We start from the raw sequence: 13734 nt of genomic DNA, 5'->3' as shown, positions 1-13734 counted from the left end.
TTAGGTACCTACCTTTGTTTTTGTTGACTAAAGATAAAAATGCGTTGTGCTTTATCATCACTTCTGAATTGATATATGTTCGTTGTAATGCCCGCCCCACACGATCAATTAATTTTTGTCTTATTTTCATGAGACTTGAACAACAGAAAATAATTATTTGATTAGGTATAGTGATACCTATACTAGATGATGTCCGCGACTTTGCGTGGATTTAGGTTTTCCTCTTTCATTTTACGCTTTTCTTAACAAACGTTTTATACCTAAATAAGAAAAACGTTGTGCTTAGCTTAGTTAGAGGTTAAGACGGTGGATGGGGTGGGGTTTCTATTCAATTTTTAATAAATATTTTTTTAATGTAATTCTAACTAAATATGTGTATGTTTGAAAAATGTACTATTGTAATATCTAATAATAATCTAGTTAATATAATCTAAAATAACACCACAGAATAATGTAATAGTACTATGGTTAGACTCAGCAATTCAATTATCGAATCGCCACGCTGAAGTCGCATGCAAATTGGAGGAAATACTTGATCGTGTGTTGCCGGCATAACGCTAGAGATTCAAGTCACGCTCACTTAAAGCGAACAGGTAATGTGCGAGCGAGACAGATAACGAATAGGAATATCGACGTGTCGATGTGCGCATGTTTCTGTAAAACCATCAGCACTTACGGCGGTTACGCACTCATCCGATCCGAGTCCGTGAAAATACGTTCTGAAGTTAGAACTATTTGTATGGTAGCTTATGACATATTATGACGTAGATATTTTTTTATATCCGTATTTTCACGGATTCTGATCGGATGAGTGCGTGTCACTCTTACAGTATTTTTTCAATGTACGTTGGTTTGTTCCAGTGTGTGCATAAGAACACACAGCTAGGACTTTTTACAGTGCGCGGCAGAAAGTAATGTACATCAGCCTTTAGAATGACATTTCGGCGTTGTAGAGCGTTGTCTCTGTCACTCATACCTATATGACATTTTGTCGGTCCCAACGACAGAGACAATGCTCTACAAATCTGCTAGAAGGAGATAGCTCCTTCTAAAGGTCGATGTACCCTTTTTACCGTGTACTGTACCATCTTTTACTCATTTTGTCTGTCAGCTGCCTTTTCATTGCTTAACCACTGATCCAATCTTGACAATAACTGCCTTACAGAAAACTTGCATCCTGGAAGTATACATACAATATTACCCGACTGCGGCGAAGCCCAAAAGGAGGGTTATGTGTTTAACCCATCCGTTGTATGTTACCTACCTATGTATGTCCGTTCCCACGTCCACTCGTAGGTAGTAGGTACTCAAAGACTTAATTGATTTGCACCAAGGATTTGCATAAATGATACGTCATTAAATTCGTCTTGATGGCGCTAGTGACGTCTAGTGTCACTGGGTACATAAAATTGTTAAAAAATAAAAATGGCGGATTTTATGCATATTAATGTGCGGTCTGAAAAAGATGCGGTGCACACCGCAGTCGCAGTTTTTTTTGAAAACTTTCTAAATTGTATGAATCAGTTTTCAAAATTGGTAACACGCGCTCCACATACACTATTAAAGCCATTTATATTACTTAGGTACGTACCTTAATTAGAGTTAGATAAATCACCTCAATATAAACCTCAAGCTTATGTTTTCAGATGTCGCCAATGGATAACTGCAGCGGGCCGCCTAGACTTGGAGGGTAAAGATATTGAAGTACTTCATAAAAATTACCGCATTTGTGATGTTCATTTTGAATTCTCCCTGCGGTTGACGAAAAAACTTAAATCTAATGCGGTCCCTACCCTTCGTCTGCCAAATAACTCGGAGAACTTTCTTCTTCAACCTACTAAGTCTACTCAGACAGAGACAGAAGGCGATCTAACCAACTCCCAACCTTCCACAAGTGGCTTAGAATCAAATGCCACAACTATTCATTATTTATTAACTCCACAGAGTGATTCTAGAAAAAGAAGATTAAGTAACACGTCACTGAATTCGGACGAACTAGAATCGAAACATACCAAAACTGTAAAAAACATTCCTCAAGAACCAGAATCTGAATTTGTTGTTGCCCAAAAAAGAATTGAATGCATTCACAATCACCTAAGTGAATTAAATCCAGGGGAATTATTTGATAATAATGATTATAAAAAGTTTATAATGAATCTATATTTCGCTAGCCCTTTAGCATATAGATTTTTATACAAAACATTAAAGTTACCAGGTGAGAAAAATTTAAGAGAGACGAGTATAGATATTGACACAAAACTTTCGGATAGTATGCTTAGATGCCTAGAGTATAAGTGTAAGCGATTAACTGAATCAGAGAAAGTTTGTGTAATAAGCGTAGGTACGATGCGCTTAAAATCTGAGATAAGCATTAATCCCCATCGAAGAGAAGATTCGAAGTCACATATTGGGTTCCATGAAATTAACGGTAAGCAAACACAAGATGTTGCGAACCACGTTGTTGTCGTGATGGCTCGAGGTCTATTTTCCAAATGGACACAACCTATAGCTTTTTGCTTTCAAAAATTACTTATAAACTACGCTGAGGTTGGTGGATGGGTAGATGAAATTATTATGCAATTAATCGATATAGGGTTCGATATTGCCGCAATCACAACGGACAGCGGACCTTTATTCTTTTGTGTATCAAAAAATCGAAACGTGCGACATATATCCCATGATTATAAAATTTACTACATATTTGATGTCTCTGAGACACTAAAATTGTTGAGGAACGAACTGACGAAAAATCGTATTTTTTTCCCAGACAGGGATATAACTGGCTTGTGCGCTTCTTGGGACGATATTCAAAATCTTTTTAATTTAGAAAGATCCAAAAGTTGCCGTATTGCTTACAAGCTCACTTTAGCACATATCAAACCTCAGGTTTTTGAAAAAGCGACAGTCAGGTTTGCTGCAGAAGTATTCAGCAGATCTGTAGCAATAGCGATTCAACACAATATAGGACCAGGCAAGTTGCCGAATGAAGCTTTAGGAACAGCTGTCTTTGTCCGACGATTGAATGATCTGTTCGATATTTTGAATTCTTCCCCGAAAAATTCTTATGAAACTTCCTGCAAGTACAAAAAGAGATTTTCAGGTGAACGTTATCAAATTGATTACCTACAAGATTTTTTGCAAGTGTTAAGCTATTTACGTATAGTCAACAAAGCGAATAAAGATGTGACTCCGCTCGTTGGATGCTTAAAGGATTTTAAAACAACAATAAATTCAGTTTTATTTTTATCAGCATATCTTAAAACCAAAGGATTTCATTACTTTTATACCCGAAGGCTAAATACAGATGTGTTAAAAGAGTTTTTTAGTACATTGAGGCAAAATCAAGGTCATTGTCGGGTGCCGACACCTAAAGAGGTTTATGTGGAATTTAAAAAAAACTTTCTTAAAGCAGCGATAGATACCCAGAGAATCAATATCGCTAGTGAAATTAACACTTTACTTTCGGCAATAGACGATGTTTACCGAGAAGTACAAATAAAAAAAGGTGTAATACAATTTAAACCAAATCAAATCGGAGAATTAAAGGAGGAACATAACGAGTTGCTACAAATTAGATCAGAAGAAGATATTATATCAAATCAAAGCGAAGAATCAGAATCAGAAAAAGAAGAAGAAAACGAATATATAGAAATCAAATCGAATCAAAGCATAGAAGAAGAAAATGAATGTATAGAAATCAAATCCGAACAAAGTGCAGCTGAAGAAACTGAATTCTCAGAAGATGATACAAGTCAAAGCAAAGAGGTACAAAACGATCCCTTAGAAATTAATACAAATCAAAACGAAGAAGAGGAAGCAAGTAGAACAATTAATCCAATCAAAAAGGAAGATAACGAACTGCAAACACTAAACGATGAAATAGAAAATATTTTGAAAGGCAAACTAGATGAACGATCTACTAGTACCTATTCAGGCATTAAATTAGAGAAATTAGAGGAAGATTGATTGATTCTTTTTGTTGTAAAAGCTTCGAATACGAATTTAATAATAACCTTTACTGACAAAAATGTGTGTCTTATTTCATAGAGGACTTTCCGTCACTTTCTCCATACATACGTAGTTTGGCTCTCATTTGAATATTAACTAATTAAATTCATAGATATGTTTAGGAACTTATACCTGTCTGTGGTTTTCCAGATTTTCGTTAAAATATTCAGTTTTAGTTATTTTAAAGAACATGCCGTGGGAACTCTTTGATTTTCCGGTATAAAATAAGCCTATACTATGCCAGTCTCCAGGATGCAAGCTATTTGTATACCAAAATAGGGATAAGATACTAGCGACTTCGTCCACGTGGATTTAGATTTTCAAGGATCCCGTGGGAACTCTGGTTTTACGGGACAAAAAGTAGCCTATGTCCCCTTCCCTGGAATACAAGCTATCTCTGGATCAAAATTGGTTAAACAGCTAGCCCGTGAAAAGCCAGCAGACAGGACAGTCAGACACACTTTCGCATTTACAATATATATGGATATGAAAAAGATGTAAAATCAAGGAATATACTGTACGTACTTTCTTATAGCGCGGGAAGTGATAGGTTGAATGACAAACCAATAGTGCGGCGGAACAGGAGCACTCCTGCCACCCCTCATTTTGTCCCAGGTAGGTAGGGACTAAATGTTATAGAATCGATATATTATCACGCATGCAGAGGAATGGAGCCGAACTAGGTATATCAATTCAAACCTTTTTTAACCGACTTCAAAAAAGGAGGAGGTTATCAATTCGACTGTATGTTTTTTTTTAATTTTTTTATTATTATTTTGTATGTTCGTTACGCGATTACTCCGTCAATTATGAGCCGATTTTGATGGAATAACAGTTGCAACAGTCCTCCGTGGTTTGTTTCCACCCAATTTCCCGAAAGGTCGACGGTTCAAACCCCGCCCGTTGCACTATTGTCGTACCTACTCCTAGCACAAGCTTGACGCTTAGTTGGAGAGGAAAGGGGAATATTAGTCATTTAACATGGCTAATATTCTTTAATAAAAAAAAATAAAAAAAATTCAAACAACCGTAGGCATGCAGTTTATGTAGGCATGCAGTTTATATAAAGCTGAAGTAAAGTATGTACGGCCCTAAAGATCGGAAATTAATGATTCCTGTTATCTGGTTGTTTTCTTGTTTCTAGGGTTCCGTATATCTAGAGGAAATAAAAAACCGCCAAATTCGAGTCAAACTCGCGCACCGAGGGTATTTTTTCGGCATTTTGCATGATAAAAATAAATAAAAATCTGTTTTGCCCTTTTATATGATACCCCACTTGGTATAGTTATCTCACTTTGAAAATTGAAAATACTAATTATTTGTTTATGAACACATTTTTTTTGTAATGTAATAAAAATAAAATTAGGCAGGTAGGTAGGTCTTATAGCACAAGTACAGGAAAAAATCCGAAAACCGTGAAATTGTCCTACTTGACATGAAAAAATTAAAATGTGTTCATGAACAAATAATTAGTATTTTAAATTTTCAAAGTAAGATAACTTTACCAAGTGGATATATCATATTATGAAAGAGCTTTATCTGTAGATTCTAAAACAGATTTTTATGCATAATAGTTTTGATTTTAAATAAATAAAAATCTTTTTTATTAAAATAAACTTTTACAAGTACTTTCGAATAGTCGGATGCATCTACCACTGGTTCGGAATGCCTTTCCTACCAAGAAGAACCAGCAAGAAAGGAGACTGCCCACCACTGGTATCGCTATAGATATAGCTGTACACCGAAATGGTGAAATTAGTAATTCCTGTTTTTAATTTTAAAAAACATTTAAAATGTTACGAAATAAAAAAACAGCCGTATAATTAGAAATTAATAGAAATTATTATTAGAATTAAAAGAAAATGTCGAAAAAAATACCCGAGTACGGAACCCTCGGTGCGCGAGTCTGACTCGCAGTTGGCCGATTTTTTCCTAAATGAAAACCAATATGAAAAACGATCGAGGTTACTTCTTCAGTCAAGCGACCACAACCTTGCATTTCCACCTTGGTTTTTACCGTAATCCTAAAGTATATAATCTTGAAGTGTTGCAATTCAGGGCATAGTCGGAGATCATCTCATCTGACGTCGTCTCCCAGCTTCAAATCTACCAAAAAGATCTACCAAAAGCAACATGCCTGCACCCTCTGAACCGTGTAAAGGTAGGTTTTTTTACCCGATCGCGGCGATACCCAAAAGGGTTATGTATTTAACCTGTGTGTCTGTGTATGTCCGTTTCTGTGCCCGCTCGTAACTACTCGACCGATTTTGATAAATGAAACGTCATTAGACTCATCTTGATGGCGTGAATGTCCTTACCGTGCGTGAGTACCTTTTCTATAAAATTGCCAAAAATCAAAATGGCGGATTTTATACGCTTTAATGTGCGGGCTGAACAAGATACAGTACTTAATATTGTACCTGAGACTACACGAAACCAAATCTTTGTAGAAATATCAAATCTGATTTTAACCAGAGTTAGGCTTCGGCTGTGGCTAGTTACCACCCCACTGGTAAAGGCGTGCCGCCAAGGGATTTAGCGTCCCGATAGTTAGTATGTGCCGTGTAGAAACCAAAGGAAATGGGTTTAATAAAAACTGCCACACCCCTTCCAGGTTAGCCTGCTTCCATCTTAGACTGCATCATCACTTACCACCTAATGAGATTGCAGTCAAGGGCTAGATTGTATCTGAATCAAAAAAACAAAAGTAAACTCGTACCTAAATCAATCAAAATCCTTTGTGCGTTTTGCAGATACTTGCAAGGATTCTGACTGCAAAGATGATTGCAGCACCGACAACTGTGGGGATTGCTGCGACACCAGCAGCAGCGGTTTGTATTTCTTTTTTATCTGCTTTTAAGTATGACAACTTTTTTTGGGCAAAGGATCAGCTAGTCTGTCCAGCACGGAACTGCAGCCAGTAACTTTAAAAATGACAGACTTTCATACAAACTTCCATCCCCCATTTACCCCCTAGGAGTGGAATTTCGAAAAATCCTTTCTTAGTGGATACCTAATTTTTACAACGAACACACCCTCCAAATTCCATGTCTCTAGGATTAGTGGTTTAGGCTGTGCGTTCGTTGATATATAAGTCAGTCAGTCAGTCAGGACTTTGAATTTTATAAAAGATAACTATAATGTGATATTACCTATCCGCATGTGTCTACCAATCCGCACATGGCCAGCGTGGTAGACTATGGCCAAAACCCTTTCTCACTCTGAGAGGAGACCCGTGCGCTGTAGTGAGCCAGCGATAGGTTGATCATAATGATGATGATAATGTGATATTAAGACACTACGACCGTAAAAGAATGACAACAATGATCTCTATGTCCTAATGGATAACATAGCAAGCATAAACAACAAGCAAATGTCTGGTAACCTTTCTTATCATATCAAGCTACTTATAGTCCAGTCAAATTAGCAACCAACCTCGGGATGAGAGGGAATAAGCTGAATTTTGGTTCCCTTCATTTTGGACTATTATGACTTTTTATCAAGTGACAAGCGTGTACCAAAAATGGTGATAGCCTAGTGGTTAAGACGTTGGCCTCCTAGGTCCCCGGTCCCGGTTTCAATCCCGGGAACCTCTAATTTTGCGGAGTTAATATCACTAGTGCTTTAATGGTGTAGGAAAAAATCGTGAGGAAACCTGCACATGCCTGAGAGTTCTCTATAATGTTCTCAAAAGTATGTGAAGTCTGCCAATCTGCATTTGGCCAGCGTGTTATAACTTATAGTACCCGGCAAACAACTTGGGCATGAAGCAGAGTAGTGGGAGAAAGTTGGCGAATCCGGGAAGCGAAAGTCGACATATCAACCAATCACGTGCACTCGCGCCGACTGATCAACCAATCGCGTGGATCCACCATTCGCCAGCCAATCGCGTCAATACTCAAGTTGTTTGCCGGGAACTGTACCTAGACAGTGGCCAAATTCGAGAGGAGAGCCAGTGATGGGTTGCTTATGATGATGTCAATTGTAACCTTCGTTCAGCGATTAATTTGTTTATTTCACTTACAGGAGAAGGTGGTGGTTGCTGTTAATTTGGACTCCACTTATTTGGCTTGCTGACATGAAGATTCCAATATGTACTATATATTATTTATTTTGATTTTATGCTTGAGAGTAAATCTTTGGTGCTCTTATTTTTTCCGTTTATTTATTTCTACCTTCCTTTCTAATTCTAAGTACTTAGATAAACATTTGAGCATTGAGAAACTGGTCCGTAATCATAATTATACCAGGCATAGGTACCTACGTTAATTTTATATAGATCTAAAAGGGAGCGTAAGAAAATTATTACAACTTTATTGAAATGATTTATATCATAATATATGTTCATAAATTAAATCGGCCAAAAAACATAAAACAGTCTCGTGAGAGATACGTTTACAGAAAATCTATTGTTTAATGCAATGAGATGCCATGATAGACAAAAGTATAATACTCTCGGGCCCTGCTCCTTTGAGCTGAGTCAACATTTGTAATAATATTATGGTGAAGAATTATTAATGATGATAAAAATGCACTCGAGCGTAACAGTAACCCGCAATAGCTCAACGGTTAAAGGAGCGGGCTGGAATCCGAAAAGTCGGCAGTTCAAATCCCACCCGTTCCACTATTGTCGTACCTACCTACTTCTAGAGCTACCTTTACGCTTCGATCTTCCTTCGGACTGGTGTTGTAGCCGGGGATAATAAAATCTGATCTAATACTTAAGTTGTTACTTGGAACTTGCAAAAAGTAAAAATTGTTCATCTTATTTATACCTATCTAGTATAGTAGCTACTTGTACACATAGAATTAGACGACAATATTATTAAAACTGTTATAAAGAAATTGCGATGTAACGAACTAAAACTGAATTTTAGTGGTGAACTGTTGAAACGTGGCTGAAACGTGAATAATTACAAGCCTGATCCACAAATTCAAAGCCGCTCATTGAGCCGGCAGGGATTTTTTTTGTATTTTTTGTATTTATTTATTTTATTAAAGAAGAATATTTACAGTTTACAATAAATTTGGTGCATTCATAAACTTTAAATAAGTTTTTCCGTGCACCAGTGCCGGGATTAGTCGGGATAATGGCAAGAGACCTGATGGATTGACGCTGGTTCCCTGGGAACGGGGACGGGCGCTAATGTGGGACGCAACTTGCGTTGACACATTGGCCCCGTGTCATATCAGGGAGACACCATCAAGACCGGGAGCCGCAGCAGAAACAGCTGAAAACGGCAAGCGGCGCAAGTATGCCTCTCTTATCGAGAGTTACATTTTTGTTCCGTTTGCCGTGGAGACCCTGGGGCCATGGAGTCTTAGTGCTAAAAAATTTTTACGAGACATTTCACCGCGATTAATAGCCTCATCTGGTGACAGAAGGGCTGGCTCATTTTTTGCGCAACGGATCAGCTTGGCTGTCCAGCGCGGAAATGCAGCCAGTATTCTTGGCACCATTCCACGCGGGCATGATTTGTATAATAATTAGATAAGGCTAGCTTTAAGTTTTATTGTAATATTTTCATTTAAAAAAAGCCTTATCCACAAATTCAATGCCGCTCAAAGGGCTTTAGTAGGAGTTTCTTTGAAGAATCCGAAAAAAGGAAATCCGCCGGAGAATCAAGGTTAGGTACTGTTATCCATAGCAAGCTGAAGTGGTAATGGTAGGTGAAGTATTTTAGCTAGGGCCGACGAGCATTGAAGCTGAAAAGTCCTATATTGGATACCGCATACCTTAGCGTCCATGTCATAGAGGCACAAAAGCATTGCTTACCCCAGTTGTATTTTAGCTCAATGTATCTGGTAAGCGTAGCGCTTGGTCTTTTTCTAGTAGGTAGAGATGTTATGGAGGTTCGATTCCGATTCCGAAAGTCCGGAACTTCCGATTCCGATTTGAGTTCCGATAAATTTTGATCGGAAGTTATCGAGGTCGAATATGCTACTTAACTTCACTTTTCTACCTACTGTTTAAGATTTTAAATTAGACTTTTGATTCGATTGTGATTATTTTCCAAGTCCAGATATAGATACACTATACCTACACCTAGGAAGGTCTGTATTATTATTTGAACTGATAAGAATATAACTGATTTGGGAATATGTGTAATTTTGTTTTCTTAGACCTTCCCTTAACAAATCTTCTTCTGCCTCTGTCTCCGATTCCGGTTCCGACAAACCAAATTTAAAACTCCGGTTTCGAATTCGGTTCCGATTACTGATATAGCCAATTCCGTAACATACTCTATCACGATGGACTGATGATACAAAAAGGATAGCGAGCTGCAGTGGACAGATGAAACAGAGAGTATAAGAACAATTTTGCATGCCAGAAATGGCCGATTACATTGATACTTCAATATTATCAAGGGCAAACTGTCATAATTATAAAAAAACCGGTCAAGCGCGAGTCGGACTCGTACACGAGGGTTCCGTACCATTGTTCAAGATATCTCAAACCAGTAGATATAAATATATAAATAATCATTTATTTGGGACCATAGCGCACAGTTCACATTCAAAACACAACAAAAAAACACAACATATAGGTAGTAAAAATATATCGCTTCAACGTCAATTCTGTGCAACACTGCAAGTTTATGACGGACAGATGTGACATAGTAAACTAATTATTTCGTCGGGAACACAAATCTTTAAATTTTTTGTGACAAATTCACGGTTTTTGGATTGTTCCTTCACTTGTGCTGTAAGACCGCTACATGATTCTAGGTCAACGGGAAGTACCCTATAGATTTTAATTCTCCCGAATTGACAGACAGACAACGTATATCTTCTAAGCCTTAGAAGCCTTAGAATCTAAGGGTTCCTTTTATCTTTTTGAGGTACGTAAAAAAGAGTTTAAGTAGGTAGCTTGTTGTTTTCTTTGCTCCGATTTACCAATTTTCCGCATGAAGTGAGCCGATGATCTTCTCGGAAAACCTTGTTTGACGCATTTCCCGTGTTTTTAGCTGAAAGGCCTTCGTTTTATTATATTTAAAACTAAAAATTAATTTTTACGACATCACTCTATTCCAGTCACTGTTCTCTCGTACTCGTACCTACTACAATGGCTGACGTTTGTGGAACCGCTCCTTCGAAAGGTAGCTATTTATCTTTACATAATATACTACAAGCTAAGACTATTTTGTGAAAACCTGGGTATCTTCCTTAAGCAGATCCTTGCCGTTTAAGACTAGCCTAGCGCCTCCTATTCGTTTCGATCCCGGGCACGCACCTAGGATTGCCAGGCGTCCGGATAAAGCCAGACATAGGTAGGCTTTTTGATTGGGTGTCCGGCCAAAATAAACGGTGTCCGGCTTGTCCGGCCTTTTTTAGGTTTTTACATTTCGCAAACGAGCGTGGCCGAGCGCAGGCGAGTTGACTGTCGGTCGCTCCCGCAGGCGGCAGTGCCGCCTGACAAGATTTATGACAATAATAAAAAAGCTTGATTTTACATACAATTTTTTTGTCGTACCTATAAATACTAAGACACAAAATCCTCTATAATGTAGGGTGTCCGGCCTTTCTACCCAAATGTCCGGCCAAACTGGCTGGTCTGTCCGGCTATTAGGTTTGGCGACCAGGGCAACCCTACACGCACCTCTAACTTTTTGTAATTAAGTATTGATTGATTAATTGCTTTAACGGTGAAGGAAAACATCGTGAGGAAACGTGTGTGAATCCACACTTTACTAGCGAAGTGGACTATGGCCTAAACTGTTGTCATTCTGAGAGGAGATACTGATGATAAAACTATTACTCTGGTATTCCTATCTCCTTATTTCTGATTTGATCACGTAGAGAATCCCCAAGCATGTAGCTCTCTACATCGTCCGCTTAGTGACTCTGAGCTTTCTTATGAGGCCCAGTGACCATAATATCTCGGATCCGTAATGTCATCATTAGCAACATGCACTGTTGAAGACTTTGTATTAGGTATACTATCAAGTAATAGGGTTTTGGACTGTAGTCATAAAATGATGTGATTTTTTCGTGTAGTGGTAGTTTAAGAGGCTAGAATTCATCATTAAAGAGAATAATTAAAAAAATATATGATTTTTATTTATTTTTAACATAATTAATGATTAACGTCACCGCTATACGGAAAGCGAACAATGACGTCACAACGCGTAAATGACAAATATTTTTTAACACGAGAAATATTATGTTCCAGCAGAAATTACTTTATAGTTATGTTAATTTTTTTTTAATATTTGTCGTTTACGGATTGTGACGTCATTATTCGCATTCCGTACTTTCCGTACAGCGTGATGTTAATAATTAATTATGTTAAAAATAAATAAAAAACATATGTTTTTTAAAATTATTCTCTTTAATAATGAATTGTAGCCCCATAAACTAGCACTAAGTACATAAAAAATCACACCATTTTTAACTCTACAGTCCAAGACCCTAAATTATTATACTTATTTATTGGCATTTTCAGATTTCGAGCAACCTGTAAAACTAATCTGTCCACCTGACTGCGATGAGTGCATAAAGCTCTGTCCACCGAACTGCGAGTGCAAATTACTCAAGAGATCCTCCAAGACCAATAGATTTAGGCTAATATTGAATGCTGCCGGTATCCTCTTTGCCATATTTGCTACCTATATGTTGGTCAGTACAGATTCCACTCTGTATTTAATATTTTGGGTCTGTTATTCTGTTCTTAGGCGGATGATGGGCAGACCTAGACCTAAGGCTAAGATTGAATGAGATGTTTAGGAAAATATTTAATTCATTTAATGTACCTATTGTACACGATAGAATAAAAATTATAGTTGCAATGGAAAGTAATATATTATGTATATTTTAAATCTTTATTTTCATAAATAGGTAGGTAATAGGTATAGACTGATTTACTACGTACCTAAATTACAAAATGAGGATTGTGCATATGTAATACAAATGAAAATATAAATATCTACTAACCTAGATAATATTTATCTATTATACACGCAATATTTTTATCTTTTTTTGGTAAGAAGGTCTACATATTAATATAAAAATTGCGCAATAATTTATTGTAATTTTAATTTAAGCAATTTATTTTAGTATCTAAAATAATAAAATCAATATTATTTTTTATTATTACTTACTGTTATGTTATTTATATTTTAGTACTAGCTGATGCCCGCGACTTCGTCCGCGTGGAATTAGGTTTTTTAAAAATCCTGTGGGAACTCTTTGATTTTCCGAGATAAAAAGTAGCCTTTGTCACTCTCCAGATCTTTATATCTAAGCCCATGCAAAAAATCACGTCAATCCGTTGGACCATTGCGACGTGATTGAAGGACAAACCATCAAACCAACAAACCAACGAACAAACACAATTTCGCATTTATAATAAGGGTACTGATTTCGGCTTTGTAATTTGTATAGACGTCTTGTCCGTCCCAAGAGAGACAACGCTCTACGAAACCACTATCTCTTTCTAAAGTCCGATGTACAATATTTCCTGCCGGATGACTGTAGCATACTACTACTACTACTACTACGTATTATATATATTGGAGTCTTCCGCGTCGCGAGTGACGTTCGGCACCCCCGGCACATGTGTGCCGCACACCCTGGCCACATAGGTAGCCCTGGGTGAAACTAGCACTGATTGAGAATTGAGACAGTGTCGATATTTCAGCACTTACAGCACAGTTTCCGTAGTGTAGCGGTTATCACGTGTGCTTCACACGCACAAGGTCCCCGGTTCGATCCCGGGCGGAAACA

General features: G+C 37.5%; 1 long non-coding RNA gene and 1 other non-coding gene across 2 annotated transcripts; both read left to right on the top strand.

Annotated features, from left to right (window-relative positions):
- Positions 1-5698: 5698 nt before the first annotated feature.
- On the top strand, positions 5699-8159 carry LOC117992938 (uncharacterized). The gene is made up of 3 exons (XR_004675117.2): positions 5699-6169; positions 6762-6839; positions 8035-8159. It is a non-coding gene; the product is annotated as an uncharacterized lncRNA (long non-coding RNA).
- Positions 8160-13661: 5502 nt separating this feature from the next.
- TRNAV-CAC (transfer RNA valine (anticodon CAC)) lies at positions 13662-13734 on the top strand. Its single transcript has one exon. It is a non-coding gene; the product is annotated as a tRNA-Val (tRNA).

This window comes from Maniola hyperantus, chromosome 22 (assembly GCF_902806685.2).
Source record: "Maniola hyperantus chromosome 22, iAphHyp1.2, whole genome shotgun sequence".
In the NCBI taxonomy this organism is placed as follows: Eukaryota; Metazoa; Arthropoda; class Insecta; order Lepidoptera; family Nymphalidae; genus Maniola; species Maniola hyperantus.
Note: the sequence above shows the minus strand (reverse complement) of the source record. Positions and strands in the feature narration are given on the sequence as shown.